The sequence below is a fragment of the Perna viridis genome, chromosome 1 (genome assembly GCF_037379345.1).
Source record: "Perna viridis isolate PV_CMFRI_1.1 ecotype Kerala chromosome 1, ASM3737934v1, whole genome shotgun sequence".
NCBI lineage: Eukaryota > Metazoa > Mollusca > Bivalvia > Mytilida > Mytilidae > Perna > Perna viridis.
In genome coordinates this window covers 60,931,779-60,950,048 of record NC_142445.1, presented here as the reverse complement: position 1 = coordinate 60,950,048, position 18,270 = coordinate 60,931,779, and positions in this window count along the sequence as shown.

Here is an 18,270-nt window from a genome sequence, read left to right as displayed (position 1 = left end):
ATATTATACGAGGATAAAGACTAGACAGTGAACAGAAACACACAACAAAGAATACGAAATAACCAAAACAACACATTCAAAGAAACAAAAGTAAATGAGCATCCCGAACTTGGAAGCATGGACCAGTAGCTACGGTATTGTAAGCGTCTTCTGCTTTTTAAAAAACACCCACTAAGTTGATCATAATATCACGTCCGGGGTAGACGAAATAGCAAAAAAACAAAAAAAAACAAAAAAAAAACCCCAAAAAAACTGCGATACGGCGAACAAATCGGTTCTCATGATGCAGATGAATACACCATGATGACGACTATAAAGCTTCCGTAGATGACTTCAATCTTGTAGCAACACAACCCTGCCGAAGGAGCCTAATGGTAAGAAGTCTTAGACTAGCACTGTACAAAATGTCCGCATAGTGTGGGCAAGTTCTGGCATAGCGTATAAGTTGTAATATGAAAACTCCTTTACGCATTTTTTTAAAACGATAAAATACTAAGAACTCTTTCGTATATTTCACATCGTAAAATAATGAAATTATATTACAACATTCGCTGAGCGCAGCAGCATAATACAAACACACAATGTTGAACTATGTTCTTTTGGGGCAAGTATGGACACAATATTAGTTTTTGATATACTTAAGCGTAGGGACTTACAGTTTGTTATGGACACAACAACTGGTTTGGACACAATGCCGTGTAGCACAAAATTTGATATTCAATTAAAGGTACGAAAAAGTTCTGTTTTAAAAGGTTGCTAATCAAAGACCTTTGATCTCCGTAACTGAAAAAAAAAACGTTAGAGATGTAAATCTGACAGAAAAATGCAGACAGGAACTTCCATAAATAATCCAATAAAAAATTCAAAATCGAACCAAAAATCAAAAAGTTGATTTTTGGGTGTTGTAGTCCCATTGTCCTCGTAGAACTCGAAAACTGTAAGAAATATCTGCAATCTGATTGAATGTTGCAGCCAGGAACGTTAATACGAAATCAAATGAAAAAATAATATCAAACTGAGACAAAAAAAAGTCAATTTTTTGGGTGTGGTATTTTTGGCCCCTTATAACTCGAAAACTCTGAGAAATAACTGAACTCTTACTGAATGCTGCAGACTTGGATTTTCATATGGAATTCAATAGAAACAATTAAACGAGACAAAAAAATTAAAAATTAGATTTTTTAGGTGTGACCCTTTGACCCCTTATAACTCGAAAACTATAAGAAATATCTGAAATCGGATTGAATGCGTCGGAAGGAATCCAATGAAGAAAAATAAATGAGATATAAAATAACAAAGGTTTATTTTGTGATGTGGCTACTTTTATCCTTTGTAACTCGAAAACCGTAAAAGATATCTGAAATCTGATTGAAAACAACGCTGATAGGGATATATTTCAGGGATCCAATAAAAATATTCATAATCGGGCCTAAAAAAAAAAAAAAATTGTGTGTGGCCGGATTTCGTACCCCTTTAACTCCTAAACGGTTTTGATAGGTTTAACTTTAAAAAATCTTTTAAATCAAAATTTAAAAGGAACATATTTACATCTGAATCATCCAAATTGGGTAAACAATAAGCTTTTACGATAAGTTCTAATGATAGCGCCAATTTCCCCATTCTAGTCCCTTATTTTCAAAAGGGGTAGGGCAAAACTTAAAAAAACTGAAGGGCCCTCCGCAATGTTCCCAGAACAATGTGCTAAATCAGATAAGTTTTACTCAATTTATCGTAAATAAACAAAAAATAATGTTAACGTACGCCACCGTCTACGATAGTAAAAAAAAAATGATATACAAGTTGATTCTAATATGTATTGTATATCCTTGGTAAGTTTTAGTGGTTACTAAGTTTCTTACTTATGACCACAGGTCTACTAATTATTTTGATATATATCACGTGAGTTTCTCGGATATTTCACGATATAAAGTCAGTACTCTTCCATGCTTTCTATTGTTTTTTTTTTAAATAGGACAGGAAACTTCTATAAAGCTTTTAGAATGCGGGAAGAGAAGGCTAGAAAAGCAATGATGTATGAAGTTCTAAAAGAGGGAGAACGCATAATGTGTCAGGCGAGTATCAAATCGATCTTTAAGTCTCAATGATATGGTTCAACATATTTTACTATGTGGGGCAGAAACATGGGGTTTTAGCAAATCAATATCATGCCGGAAAAAAGTTTAATTAAGGTTTGCATACTCTTACTTAAAGTCATCAACACCTAACTATCTGAAATATGGTGAACTTGGCATAATGCCAGTGAAAGTTGATATCAAAGTAAGGATGATATCTTATTGGGCGCGTCTATTAAACTGAAAAGAAGAAAAAATCGCGTATTTCCTGTGATGTCTTATTCAAATTAAATAAGAGTAATCAAGGGAACCAAGGTTATAGCGGTAATCAAAAGAATGTAATCCAGGGACAAAGACCAGACATGGAAAACAGACATACACAACAAAGAACATAAAGTAACTAAAATCATACATACAAAGTAACAAAAGTAAATGAGTAATAAGGAAGACATTTGTGAGTTTTGCTGGTTAAAGCATGCTTACTCCTGGTTACTCATATAAATGGTTATACGAAGCAGTTTTTATACCGATCGGTAAACAGCTGCATTAAAACAAAATTTAAAGACGTATTTATTCAAGAGTGGTATGCTATGATTCGAAATTTTCCTAAATCGATAAATTATAGATTATTTATTTGACAACTATTAATATTTCTTGAAGGCAAGGATTTATTTACTCTTCGCGCTTTCAGAACCACAAATCACAATCACAAATTGCCTATCGAAACAGGGCAATGGAACCGGATCGAAAGAGGTGAACAACTCTGTAATACGCTTAATGACTCATTTCATTTCATTACGGCGTGCCCCTTTCTCTGTGGAACAAGAAATAAACTTATCAATAAAAGCCTGCCAACACGAGCTTAAAATACCGAGAAATTATGTGAATAGAATAAGCTTGGAAAAATTATGTAGATTGATAAAATGCACCACAAAAACAGATTTTCTTTAGGCATACCTTTTAACCTTCTTTAAGTGTCAGTCTCTGTATGAATCAGGCAGTGGGTGAAACATAGTATAAAACTCATAATTTTGATAGTGTAATTTGACTATTTGCACCATCAGAATCAAGGAAAACAGACAAGATTTTCCATATCATAATGGACCATTGAGTTACAATTTCATTGAAATGCACTGAAAATGAACATTTCATGGGCAGATAATTCAGTCAAAAACCTCATTTTTCTAACATTCTATTGAAAAATTTCTTAGCAAAGTCAGTAGTCCAGAGATTAAATAATGGTCTATTCAAATAAAGAGAGTGTTCTTGGGTGATATTGAATTGTCAGATCGGTGAGGTTTTGACATACATGTTTCTGATTTTCCTCATTACCCGTGCAGGTCCTGGTGTCAAAAGTATAGGCTTGCAGCAGCGCTAAGCTTGTCGTAAAAGGCGACTAAACAATGCTCAGAACCGTAGCCGGGGCTAGGGCGCTCTGCCCACAGAGCAACTGGGTTGTGTGCCCCAAGTGGTGGAATGGAGTACCCCTGGTGTGTTACATGTTGGGGTTGTCAGGCTATAATACGGAAAACCTGACCGCAAATCATAGTGGTGCACCGTGTTGGGAAAGATGCCACATTCCTCGCATGTTAAAAAACCCTACTGTGGTATTCTTCCGGAGTAGGAACCATAGGGCTCCGCCACAGGAGGCTACATTGCCCGACCCTACTCACCTCTCCCTATTTCCAGTGGCAATCAAAATTTGTCGACCCCATTATCCTTGTGTCCCATCCCATTTTTCATTTCATCATCATTTCATGTTCAGTTTATCATCCACTTCATGTTCATCGCCTGAATATAGCTGAAATATTGCTGCTCGGGCGTTAAACCCCAACAAACAAACAAACACACATTTTCCTGATTTTTACAGACACTTAAACTTAAAAGTAAATGTGTATGAGTGGGTGAGTGTGTTAAGTACAATGAGACTGTTTGTGTCTTGTCTTGTTTTGTCTTTTGTTTTCATTATTATGTAATGTTTCTGTACCATTGTATTTATGGTTTATGAGAATAAAATATCTATCTACTGTCGTTTTTGGACAATCGATTGTTACAAGAATACCATTTAAGCTTATTTTATATTATGCCTAAAGGCAGTATACATTACTAATTTAATTAACGACGTAATGAAATGAGCCTCAGAATTGGTGTTCCATTTACCTTAAGTTATACATGTTCATGTTTTAAGATCGACCCCTTATTCAAAATATTGCTTTCATAATAAATGTGTTTGACCAAGAAACTTTGGAAAAAACCCTTTCATGTTACCTTTTCCGCGAGTAAATTTCGTTTGTTCTACCCAAAGCCATATATCGTGGAAGTATATGTTCTCACACTCATTGACTTCACACGATAGGATCTTTTAACATAACAATATGCCATATGTTAACTCCATAAACACACAGATCTAAAACTGCAAAAACAACAAAAAGTAAAGGAAAAAGATAAAAAGAAACCAAGAAATGAAACAAGAAGTTTTTTAAAGCTTTGACATCGGAATATATTGCCCACTTAACAATTGAAAAAATAGAACGCTTAAATATTTATTGTGGTGTATGAAAAATCTCAAAGCAGAAATGCAACCAACGAAAAAAGAAAACAAAGAAGAAAAAAAAAGAAACTCTTGAAGCTTGAAATATTTCTGATTGAATGAAAATACAAATCTAATATTTTTTGATTGACATCTTGATCAATCAGTAATTTCTTTGCAGAAAGCATGATATTATTGTTAGGAGAAAATTTACTGCATATTTTGTTTATTATTAGTAATTTGAGTCTAAATCTACTTACGATAAATCTTAGAGTATTTGCTTGGATTTTATCTTAATAACTCTAACTTTTGGGGTTATTTTTTATGTTTTCTTTATATCATTCTGAAAAAAAACTAAGATTTATTTCAAAATTTGTGTCTTGTTGATTGTGCAATCTTAAAACAATCATTCATCATTTTAGAAACATGTAGTCATAGCAGCGAATGACATTACCATAGTCGTAAAACTACGTATGTATTATCAACATAAGAGTTCAGGCCTTCTACCAATGGTTTAACCAGTTTGTATTTATGCAAAACTAATCTGATTTAGCTCTAAAATAAAATTGTTTTTGAAAGGTGTTTTGTTCATTCAATTTAATTAAAGATCCATTTCTGTTTTTCGCTTGAATCCTCCCGTAAAGAGTGTATCTTTTTTTTTCAGCTAAAATGTCCTAAAATAACCAAAATAATGCAAAGTAACAAAATAAATGAGCAGCTCGGACTCCAATAAAAACTGGGAGCGTGGACCAGGTGCACTGGTAGGGTAAGCGTCCTCTGCTTTTATATAAACACCCACCGAGTTGCTCATAAAAAGTAAAGTCAAGGGTAGACGAAAGGTGGAATGGAAAACTGACACGTTGAATAAATCCGTTTTCATGGTTGCAGATGGATACGCCGTAACTATCCACGAGTTCATGATGGCCACCATAAAACTCCTGTATTGATGACTTAAATCTTGTAGCAACATAACACTGTTCCAGAATTCTAACGCGATACAAAAAGTCTACGTAGTTACGGTAAGCTCTGGCATAACGTATGAGTTTTGATATGAACACTCCATACACAGGTGCTGAAGGGATGTTGCCACAGATGAAAGGAAAGTTGACAATATGGAATGAAAGTCATCGTGTTTGTCGTATACTTTGGTCAATATCCTTTACCATCAATCTCTAAGTGTTGTTCAAGATACGAGACTGACTTCACAGTGTCTGTAGTATCCTTTATCTCAAGTTCTTTAGGGTAAATACGATGTATAAAATCCCCAAAATTAGGATTGTTTAAAGATAATACGTCATCTATATAGCGGAAATTGAGATTAAATGATCTAGCTAGACGATGTTCCTTCTTTTGGGATATGATCAGCTATAAAGGCAGACTCACAAGAGTGAAGGGATATCTCAGCAAGTAGAGGAGTAAAAGTTGTTCCCATTGGAATGCTGACCGTTTGTTGAAAAACGCGTCCGCTACTGGACAAATATGTTGTCGATTAAAAAATCCAGCATTTTAAAAACATCTTCATCGGTATATTTGGAAGATGATTTGGAATGTTTTTTTTTTTACAAAGTATGAGGAATCTCTACCAAGAACTACATATTTATATTTAGGTGTGCCGTCTTTTTCGGAGTAACAACGATGTATTATGTTTTTGAGTCGAGATTTAAATGAATATGGGGAATAGAAGTAAAACGAGCTTTTTTAATCATATATCTTAATGCTAATGTATTCTGATAATAATCTTGTATTGAGGGTTTCCAGAAGATCTTTCGAACTTTTCAGGATCCACATTAAATTAACACCACTACGGGAGTAATTAGTGTCGTGGTAGGACTGGAGTCCCTCTTTGACAGCTGTGAGTATAAAAGTTAAAAGTTTTGAAAGAGATTTGGTGGTTCATTTTGTAGATCCAGCTATGTAGCATTGCTTATATGGATTCTTGTGGAAATTAGGAATCCGCTACATAGACGGTAGATCACAATTATCGTCTTCGGTAGTGAGACCAAAAGAGGAAAGCACAGATCTATGGTTTTACACCCTTATTACCGCTATTATTTTCTACGTCTACCCCTGATTATATTCATTGGATGTAAAGCATTTTGTAGACAAAAACTATGTTGTTTTTGGGCTTTTTCTGCTGGTACGACAACATATTTGTCATGTATACTTGAAAATGTTTTTGCTACATCAGGGTCTTTGAAAACTGATATAGCCTTGACACTCATTGACCTACTTAAAACTTTCATATGTTTCAAAATTCACGTCCTCACAGCCTTTACCCACTCTGACAGAGAATCAATGTCTTCTTCGTCTCGTTTTTTTTTCTATTTCCTTGCGCAGTTCACCACGGCATCCATGGGAACTTTAAAGTTATAATTCCAATTTATGGAGCGTGATTTACGGTACTTTGGACCTTCAGAAAGGACTTTACGGAGAGATTCGTTTTCGATGATGTTTAAATCTCCCGTAATGACGTGACCGGAAGGACCATATTTGAATGGAGAGTTTTTAAAAGAATAGTCAGGTGGTTTAGCCTTGATTGATTGATTGATTGTTGGTGTTTAATGCCCAAGCAGCAATATTTTAACTATATCCCGGCGATGAACATGAAATGGATGATAAAATAAACATGAAATGATGATGAAATGAAAATAGGTTACAATGATAATAGGGTAGACGAATTTCGATTACTACTGGCAAAACGGAGAGAGGGTTGGGACGGCTGCCTCCTGCAGCGGTGCAGCGGAGCGCAAAGATTCCTTTTCCTATCGAATACCACAGCAGAGTTTTCAACGTGCGAGGAATTTTACAACTTTCCCAACACGGTGTACCACTATGGTTTGCGGTCAGGTTTTCCGTATTTTGGCCTGAAAACCCCAGCAAGCCAAGTCACCCCATTCCACCACCTGGGGCACACAACCCAGTTGCTCTGTGGGCTTGTAATAATTTCGCCTTCATTTCAATGTTTGATAGTGGTGGTCATTTTTGTGTCTTCGTGTCGTTATTTGACTTTTTAGTTTATTTTGAAGAAGTGTCATCGTTCTGTTACCGTAGATTTTATTACTTTTGTTGTCGGGGCTTACTTGAAAGTGTGTGTACACTTATGGAAGACCTTATGGTGATCTCTGTTTTATAAGGGTAATAATTGTGCATTTGTTGCATTTCACCATATCTGTTCTCTTTTCTACATAGAAAGTCGAGTGTCCAATGTTTAATTTGGCCATCTCATATGTTTTGCCTTTCTCGAAACAGTAAAAAAAATAATGGGAACTTATATTGGTATCTTTAAAAATTAAAATTGAATTTTAACAATTAAAATAAGATTAGTGTGTAAGGAAACTTTATACAAATGATATTATGCAAATCATTTTCAAATGCGTTGTTTGATATTTTGTTTGTGCCCAAATGTCTGTAATTTGAGTCAACAACTAGACGAGATTATTTCAATATGCAAACATATACGTAATACTAAGAAGGCAACAAAATATCTCACGCGGTGGAAACTAACGACTGACTTTTGTTTTGTTCTCCGCTTCGTTTGATTTAAAATGAGCCATTAATAAAACAAAAAGTTGGCCGAACGTTTTCTATGACGAGGTTGTTTCACATAACTGAAGCTTTATTAGACTATGACCATTTTTGAACAACCATCGCCCCAACAGAATTCCTCTTACTGCAAAGAGACTATTAAGCTACTTATTTAACATACTTCGAATTAACGCATGTTGTATTACAGACCAATCGAAAATTAACCATTTGACAAAACTAATTCCAAAATAAACGCACTTGACTGTTTACATTGCTGAAAAGTTCATTTTTGCGGGGTAACTGGAAAACATCTAAATTATCAAAGTATCTAAATAACATATCCATATTAAATCCATAAGGAGGCCCCTATGTGGCGTATTGACTAAGGCGTGTTTAACTACATGCCTGCCTGAATGTTAAGGGAATATGCGATATTCAGTGTTGTTGTAATAAAATAGTTCTTGGAATGCTTTCTTTCAATGATGTTCCGACGGGTCAGAAGAAATTCCAAACCCGTTCCAGTTAGTAACAACCGTATTGGCGCGATCTTAGTTCCCGCCCTAACGATTCACGCACCCTTGTACACAAGCAAAGTTCACATTCTTTTCCTACGAAAATTTGTGACATACTTGACGTGAAATTCTGGTGAATCAAACCTTTTATGTGAAGCTCGATTGATATGATAATTGTGTGACTGTGTCACTGTATATAACTGTGTCATATAAGATATTGGCTTATTTCATGATTTTATTTTAAATTCTAATAAAACATATACGATGAACTTGTGGTTTTTCCAGAGAACAGTAACATATGTCTTACGTGATACCAGTATGAAAATGTGAGCCTAGGCCGGTCTTTCCTGGCAGTACATAACCACTACTGCCAAGACTTAACAGTTTTTTTCACTCAGTAGCACATGTGATTGGATGCGATGTATCAGGCAAGATTTGTATAGAGTATTCGGAGAAGCAATGACCCTAGAGTGCAGGCCAACCGGCGTTGAGACATGTCTTTACTTTCACAAACATTGCCCCAGCAATGAAGAAAACAGCTCCACTTTCGTGGGGGTGACTTGGTTATGTCAAAGTTTACGGAAGAAAATAAAGAAGAAAAATTCGCGTAATAGAGCAAGGAAGCAGATAAGAACAGTCATCTAAAGGAAGGACAACCCTGACAAAAGCTACTGGCCCTCATAGGGTGATGCTTATGGCCAGCAACTTTTATCATAGAAAACGGCCTTCAAAAATGCTTAAGAACTCTTAACCCGAGGACAAATTGATGGATGAATAGTCTTATGTACATACTAAGAACAAGAGCATAAAATGGAAAAAAAAGGATAATTTAATACACACACACACAAAACTTGTGCATATGACAAAAATACAGTTTATCATTGGTTTTTTAATAAAATATCAATCTCCAAATATTTATAGAAAATGTGTCCATCGATATGTCACAGTCGAAGACTCCATTAGTACAAATATTTGTACAAAATAGATCAAACGAAGTTTGACAAACAGGATTAGACTCCATCGCTAGGAAGCCTGCAACTTTGCATAAAAAAGTTCATGGGTAATAATATATAATATAACATTAAAAATAAACAGAAGAACATATTTGTCAAATTGCTTCATTGAAACAGACATCACATGAAAATTTTCCAACTCTATACTTCAAAGCTTTAAAAACACAACATATATATTAAATAATTCTGAATTTCAAAATACAATTCGGAATTCTTCAAATAGCATTGGAAATTTCCAAGATCAATGTCAGAATTCCCTCCAAAAGATAAAGAACATTGGAAATGTCAAAAAATAATTTCTGAACATTTCATTTTAGTTGGAAATCTTTAGACAACAGTTGGAAATCATGAAAATAAACTCGCATTTTAGATAAAAAAAGAAGAAATGGTTTCGCTACTTGTACAAAAAGCAATAGATCCCAGCCATTATATTGCATCAGCTGCCAGGACCAGCTTTAAAATATTTCCCACTTTACCTGCTAATTATATATTCCATTAAATTTTATCTTTCACTAACTGAACAGCTTAACATATTAAGCTTAAAGATTAATGTACAAAATACACGTACTTGAATTTTCCTCTAAATAATTGACGCTTAAATGTTTGTTCGGTAATACGCATCTTTAGGGTATTCCTCAACCTGAAAGTTTGATTAATTTTGTATTTAAACGTGAACAATAAGCTTACACAAGTCTAGATGTGCAAAATGAAGAGACGGATGTCATGCATATAAAAGAAACAGTCTAGTAAAAGTCATGAATCTAAATATTTGGATATTTATGTGTGTATGTGTGGTGTTCTCACCTTTTTTTTCCTTTCAGTATAACTTTCTCTACTTGTCATAAGCTAAAATTTAGACATATTCAAGGAGAAACTATTACACATTCAACACCAACTGGGGCTTCAGTTCGATCAAATCTTGGTTAGAAAATGTAGGACATTGCTGTTGTTTTTTATGACAAAAATTGTCATGACAGACTTCCGCGTCCGCAGCGCCTGCCCACTAGCAAAACTGGAGAAATTTCACGTGCTGGAAACCCTTTTTCGCCATTTTGAAAATTTTTATAGTAATATAATAGATAGTAAGTTCTTTTGCTATCGTAGTTATCTACTGGGAGGTATAACCGTTTATTGCTCGAACGGGACCGTTGAAGCCATGCAAACTCGTTTTAAAGAGGAAGTACGTAGAAATACTAAAATCACGATTCTGCATAAAATAACCACAACAAACAAACAATACTAAAACGAAAAAGTAACACAAAACAGTGTCAATATGGTCATTTTTGTGATGGCTGCGACATAACACATAAATATTGTAAGTATTTTAGAATGACTACCACTATACTTGTAAAGTAGCAGAATGAGTTCTTTCAATTTGATACGTTTTTATCAACAAAGCTTCATTGTGGTATATTATACAAAATTATTTTCGTACTTTCCTGAAAGAAATGGTCTTTTCACATTTCAATTAGGAAAATTAGAAAAGGCAAAGTTTTATATTTAAGTCGCCTGAAAGAAACAACAACATTTTCTTATACCATTTCCAAAGCACTTACAGACTGATCAGCGCATGAGTGCAGACTATGTTTTTATCCCTGCAACACTAAAAATTAACTCTGATAGGCATTTAAGCCTTCATAACAGTAACTATAGAAGTTGGGCAAGTTTCCAGAGCCTTTGATGACTCAAAAATTCTGTAAGGTTAGCATGGGATCAAATGGTATTTGTATTGATAGAAAACAGACATACATGTGAGAATAGAGCTATTGCTTCTGTAAGGATTATTAACTTTACCCATTACTGGTATTATGTAGTGTGTTCTAAGTAATAAGATATATTGACTAATTATTGTCTTCTCTCAGGGGCAATCTGGTTTTATCTTACGATACCGTGGCCCACAGGAACTGACAACCGTTCATTAGGGGAAAAAAGATGGTGACCATGTTTTAATAGAATATGCAAAAGATAAAAATGAAAATGGTGTGAAAACAAATGAATTCGAAGTTCATTTTACTATGTACATAAGTTTTGTCCATACCTTCTAAATTTGAAGGCTCTTGCGAACATGGCTGAGCACTTGGTCTATTCGTTAGTGACAAAAAATTGTTTCTTTCGTTTGTAACAATAAATGTTTATTTATGTTTAATACATTTAGAACAACGAAAACACTAACAGAGGAATGGTGAATATCATTTAAATCATCCCATCCATGATAAATGTTTTTGGTCTTGTATGTATATACGAGTGCACAGTTACGATTCCTGGTAATCAAATTTTATCTATTACGTTTTTTTGTCTAGTCCTTGACAATGGCTCAACTTTCATCACAATATAACTATCGAGATTGTTGAGTCATATCGTAGAACTCTGTTTCTCAAAATTAATGAAACAGCATCACATTCTCACGATGTTAACCCGTCACTATTTTATAACGTTTCACACAATATCTACTTCCGCCTAATTTCAAAGATCTAAATTAAAAAAAAATCGTGTATAAACGACTATTCACAACATGCAACATGATAAAGCGTGTTGCGTTTTTCCTAAGATTTGTTATTCACACCAAATCACACCAACTTTAATGATTTATCAATAAAGTCGGAGAAATAAATAAAAGCTTTTAATTGTCTGAAATGAAAGAAATGTAGGAAATAACACTTTGATAAAATATTTTGTATTTTTCAGAGAGAGAACAATACTCCTATGTCATCGTAAATATATAATGACGTTTAAACGATCGATAAAGATCAGCAGAAATTAAAGCGATCAGCAATTCCTAGAAATTTCCATGAGAAATAAGGACATGACAAAATGATAAAGAACATCTTTCAGTAACTTGTATTGATTAAGAAAACTGATATTACTGTAGGACTACCCGGAGACCCACTTTCCAATATAGATTAAACATTAAACGCCGAGGATTGGCCAATGGTTTCCAATTATCTCCCCTTCTAATTGATACGTACGTACAAGATGCTATATAATTCCATTAGGACAAAACACCCTTTGTAGAAAAGGTAATTTTTTAGCGGGTTAGTCAATTGGTTGTTATTGAACAGTAGAAGATCATTTATTAATATTACTTTAATTAAACATTTGCTCTTTATTAATGAACTGATTGTAATGGTTTCCTGGTACAAAAAAAAAGAAAAAGAAAAAAGGTAGTCGTATTTTAACTTGCTGTTTTGGCTATATCACATTCGTTAAACAATACAATACAAACGAAATTCATGTAAGCAGTATTAATGTTTTGTGCTTTAAAAAGATTGTCTATAAATTAAGGAAAATAATTTAGATGGAGATTGGATAAAAAGTAATATTTGTTTGTTTGCTTGTAAAACAAACAAACAAACAACAAAACTATCGACAAAAATATCGAGGGATCAAAACAAAGGACAATTTAAATGCATGCGCAATGTAGACAGTATTAAAAGATCATTCGCATTTACAAATAAATATATAAGCAATTATATAGTTAGCAGAGTTTATTATCTATTTCCATCTATGCCTAGTCACATCTGTCTTCAAAAGGGACTGTCAATTCCACTGTTACTGACATCTTGGACTGCGATGACCATATCACTATTTTAGGGCGTAGTGTTGTCTGGACATTTGGAAACACCAGCTTCTTGCTGATATCTGCCTTGATGTCCCATTTTTTACCCTGGTCCAGGATGCTTTTCTGCTTGGAGTTTGTTGAATGTACTTTCTCTCCTTATTTGACGAACTGAATCACTCTTTTTCTCTTTTTCTGTTTGCTATTGGGCTATATCTTTTCTTCCCAATGCTAAGAAACTCTGCCCATTTACTTGAAAGTTTGTCGTGCGTCATCTGTATATTCCCTGCGTTAGCATCACCTTGCAACCCGAAAGTATGTGGGCAATGGCCCCCTTTTGCCACGTTACTTGCATCTGGTTCTTCCAACAACCCCTAACTGTGTAGGTTTGTGGGTGAGGGTAGCGTGTGGTAGACTGATCGTAGCGTGAAGTAGATCCTGCATGGTTTCATTCTCCATAGCTCTTTCCCTGTATTATGTTTATTTGACAGATTCTACTTCATTCACTCTTTGATTACTCAGTTCCAGAACTTTTGTTTTCCTTTGTCTTCTACTGTGCGTCTTAATTTTGTCTGTATCATTTACCATTTCTTCTAAGCTATTGCCTTTGACCACTGTTGAAAGTGTGTGGTTCCTCAAACTTGACTGCACAAGTGTAGCCAATGATAATTCAAAGGTGTAACATACTCTCAGTCTGATAAACCGAAGTGTTAGCCGATCATTTCTGTCCTGTGCATGTTAGAATTCCAGCACCACTGATTTTTCCATTCTCTGAGTTTTTTAGGGTAATCACAAGTCTACACTTTGCAACTTTGAATCTTCAACTGCTGATGACAATAGAAGTTGTAATTTTGCTGAGCTGCGACATAGTCAAATTGCTGTAAAGGTTGATGGTACTCATAGCCATCTTCTCGGGTGTCTGTGGTTTATCAATGGTCTCCACTATTGATAGTGTTATTGCATATATCATAAGGAGCCAGGTTAGCCTTGGTAACAAACTTTAAACTTTCCGGGTAAGGCATTCTTATATGTTTTCTTCAGCCATTCTCCAGTCGCACTTGCTGTCTTTTAAGCTGTAACCAAACAACTTTCCGAGACATTTCATTGGCTTGTCGACAGTTGACGGCATTTCTTCTGAACATTTAGCTGGGATTTATTGGTTGTCTATCCCCCCTTTTTAAGTATCATACATCTTAGGTTAGAATTTCATTCTGGTCCATGAAACAACTTCCTTAGTGCTGACAAAATCCATCTTGCCTGTACATAAGGTGACGTTTTGATTGTCATATCGTCCATGAAGCCTCTAGTTGCTGGCAGATAAATGCTTGTCTCAGTCTTAAGCCATCTTGTTTTGCCCGGAAATGGTACAATCAGCCACTATTCCTTTTTTACTTTAACAATGCTATTGTGTAACTGTCAATTGTAAATCTCAGCTGTATTCCGCCAAAGTATCTGATTATGATCTGCCTGGTGTTATCAGGTACCGGTATGTAATAATGTTCCAATGCCTCCTCTATAATGTGGCACCATTCCATATGCATTTGCCACGTTCTAACTATACCACCGTCAAGTTGTTTCCAACTTTTTGCCTCTTATCATTGACTCAGTACACTAGTATTTTTATACACCCGATAAACCTGGTCTGCCTCCTTTCTGCATTAATGTGTTAATGTTATCGTTCGCAGTCATATATTTCAGCATTCTGCCAGTACAGAAAAGAATATCTTTCCTTCTACGCTCCATGGTGATATCTTTCCGAACTGAGATATAAAGTTTGATTTTTTTCCTTTAGTACAAAGCAACCATCTCTTTTGTGAGATGTGTTTTTTTTCTTGCCTTCGACTAAAATAATTGTGCGTACACTCAAAACAAGAGTGCTGTCGTGAGATGACACAGTTGTTGAAAGGTTCCTTGCATTGTGATTTGTATCAGGCTAGGATCCTCCTGTCTATGAACTCAAAGTGGGGATATATAGTGATAGGGATGACCGTGCTTCCTTCCATCCGTGCTGCCTTCCTTCCTTTCGATAGAATATGGGTGCCCATCTCAATCTTACTGATTCTTCATACACCATTAAATGGAATTTATTGATACTTTCACATTATTAAAATTGTTCATTTGTGCATCTCCTATCTGGCTTTTCGTCTCACCATAGCTGGTGTCTGTGTGCTGCTTTTGTATTATCTCGCGATCACAGCGGATTGTATTTGACTCTTATCAATATGATATTCCTGTGCAAAGAAATCACAGAAACAAAAACTTATTCAATGAAGTAACAACGATTTTTCAGGTTTCAAAATACTTACTCCATTAACAAACATGTTCTCGAATAGGCGCAATGGTACAATGCACTTTTTCACATGGATTTTTACCAAATTCTAAAATATAGGAATACATATGATTGAATGATTGATTATGGTTTAAAGTTTTATGGCAGATATTTCATGCATTTCAGGACAAGAGCTATTGATCAATTTAACAGACCGAACTTTGTACTAGTACGGTGCTGAGCCGGAACTTTATTGTGCTATCTCACAGAAAAATACAGCCAGCAGCTTGACATGTTACCCACTCGAACACATTTTTTTCTGACTCCGAGCCAACCAGGGGCCACTTTATTCATATATGCCGCGTGCCAGGTTGAAAATCTTTAAATGAATTTAATGATTTTAAGAATAATATGCACTTTCGCATCAACCTACTATAGAAACTAATACATTTTATTTTTTTAACGTCTATGTTTTTACATGTATATCAATGTCAATGATGTATGGTCATATCAATCTGCAATCGGAAACTTCAAACTGATTTCCAACACCATTTTATGTGTAACGAATAATATATGCCATATTTAAAAATAGCAATAATCTCAGGGATAAACAATAAACAACTATTATTCTATTATATTTAATTATTTCCGGTTTAGCAAGTAATTTAACATAACCAAATAGACCAATGCATTTCTTCAACAGGTTGCGTTCCGCTTTGATGTATTGAATTATTTATAAATTGTTTGCAGAAGTGTACAAAGCAACTTTTTTCTGCAATTTTTGAAAGAAATTTTGCAAGTATGCACCAATGTGTATACAAAACAAAAGAACGACAATCCAATCAGTATTACGGAATCTTGTCATCACATTACCACATCGACTGAACAACAAAAATATAGCTTTCGCTGGCCGGGTTATTTCTCCTCGTAGGATTAATCTAGGGCTGTACACGATGTATGGTAGTACGTGAGAGTTCATATCTAGGTGTTATTATGTATGATAGAGGATCAAATTAATGATGAAATTTGACAGTTCTTACATTGTTGGGAATTTTTCAGATACATCTATAAGTTTACAGACCAGACATGGAAAACAGACATACACAACAAAGAACATTAAGTAACTAAAATTATACATACAAAGTAACAAAAGCAAATGAGCAACTCGGACTACACTAAAAAGTGGGAGCATGGACCAGGTGCACCGGTAGGGTAAGCGTCCTCTGCTTTTCTAGAAATACCCACCGAGTTGCTCACAAAACTCAAGTTCGTGGTAGACAAATGAGGAAAGGAAAACTATGACTTTGAATAAATCAGTTTTCATGGTGCAGATGGATACACCATAACGATCCACGAGTTCATGATGACGACCATAAAACTTCTGTAGTGATGACTTCAATCTTGTAGCAACATAACCCTGTTCCAGAATCCTATTTGTTAGAGTTCTAGCGCGATACAAAAAGTCTGCGTAGTTTCGGCAAGCTCTGGCATAACGTATGAGTTGTGATATGAACACTCCATTCGCAGGTGCTGAAGGGATGTTGCCACAGATAGAAGGAAAGTTGACAAATTTGAATGAAAAGTCATCACGTTTGTCGTAAAGTTTGGTCAATAGTTTTCCTTTTTTATCGATTTCTAAGTGTAGGTCAAGATATCAGGCTGACTTCACAGTGTCTGCAGAATCCTTTATCTCAAGTTCTTTGGGGTACATGCAATGTATTAAATCCACGAAATTAGGATTTTAAAGATAATACACCATCTACATAGCGGAAACTGAAATTAAAGGATCTAGCCAAACGATATTATTTCTTTCGGATCAGATCAGCTATAAAGTCAGCCTCATAAGAGTGAAACAATGGTCAGTCTTCCCTGTATCAATTTGATCCGATGGAGCAGTGTAGCGAAGAGAGTCGTCACATTCTGAGACGTTTGTATAATATTGATTTGTTGTGACATGCATCATTAATTTGATTCTCTATCATACATAATAAATGTAACACCTATATAAACTGTCCCGTACTACCATACATCGTGTACTAAGTTACAGCCCTAGATTAATCCCACGAGGAGGAATGACCCGGCCAGCGAAAGATATATTTTTTTGATATAGCCTAGCTGGCCGAGTGGTCTTGGGCTCTGGACTTTGTGCAGGCGGTTGCCATAGATGTCACAGCGGTAGGAGTTCGAGTCCCGCGGAGGGAACGACCAAACAGTTGTATCGCAAATTTGACAGTACTAACATCGTTGGGAATTTTTCAAACCCATCTATATGTTTACATTATCTTCCGTGTATCAATTTGATCCGATGGAGCAGTGTAGCGAATAGAGTCGTTACATTCTGAGACGTTTGTATATATATCAGTAAAGTAGTCCCATTGGCCTACCCCATTAAAGTTCAATGGCAGATAGTTGGGTCCATTTTATATGTATTTTTCATAATATCAAATTTAACTCTATATTATTTAGGTCAATCAACAAACCTAATAAAGAACGTTCACTGCGAACTTACATATGTAATATGCTGATAAATTAGGACTCTGCATTTGTATTAACAACGATCCAATTAAAGATAGTTGACATCTTATCTCTTATCATATTTATTTCTATGCAAATCAGTCATTCACTGTCGATATATACAAGTTGTTTATTTCTAAACGCATAATATAAATAGAAATGAAAACCCTGCGATGATAAAAATATATCGGAATGTTGAAGCTATCTTCTGATATTTCATGCAGGCTCTGTTAGACTTTGGCGTTTATGTTATTGTACGTGTTTCTGGAACTAGATGCC